Source organism: Oryctolagus cuniculus, chromosome 18 (genome assembly GCF_964237555.1).
Source record: "Oryctolagus cuniculus chromosome 18, mOryCun1.1, whole genome shotgun sequence".
In the NCBI taxonomy this organism is placed as follows: Eukaryota; Metazoa; Chordata; class Mammalia; order Lagomorpha; family Leporidae; genus Oryctolagus; species Oryctolagus cuniculus.
In genome coordinates, this window is record NC_091449.1 from 19,809,960 (window position 1) to 19,810,766 (window position 807).

Genomic DNA, 807 nt, shown 5'->3' on the forward strand with positions numbered 1-807 from the left:
TTCATTCACTTCTCCTACGTGGGTGACAGGGACCCAAGTATGTGGGCCATCCTCTGCTGCTTTCCCAGGCCATTATCAGGGAGTTGGATTGGAAGTGGAGCAGCTAGGACAGGAACTGGCACCTGTTTGGGATGCTGGTTTTTCAGGCAATGGCTTAAACCTGCTACTCCCCGAATCCGACCTCTCCATCGTTCCATTATTTATCTGTCCCTTTATTTCATATGAATTCACAAATTCCTTTTTAAATATTTAATGGATTTTAATACATTACTATAGATTTGTTTTTCTTTATCATTTGGCTACATATTCATCATTTTTTGAGCTTATCCTTACTTTGTAGACCAATGACATGTTCCAGTTTCATCTTGTGCTGTTTCTAACTCAGCCCTGAAATTAGCTATTTTTTCAATGAACCTTAGTTCCTCTGAGTACGAATGGTGTTCGTAAGCAGGACTAGTGCACTGATGTACTTACTACTACTACTGTGATGCCACTGCTTCTAGGCCTTTATAATGGACAGAGCTAGGAGATATACATATTACAATAATTCTATATTAAAACAACACCATCTTGATGTATCAAATTCCAATGCTACCTAACAAGTTTGTTTCTTACCTTTTCCCATTTCATATTTGTATTGTCCTCTAATCCGAGACCTGGCTCATGAGTTATCATTACATTTACTATTTGCTCAATTCTACCACTCACAGATAGCAGTTTGAAAATGGATGCACCCACCAAGAAATGTATTAAGGTTTTTAAAGTTGTTTTACCTTTCGGCAAGCCATAAAAATATATTAAAATCGC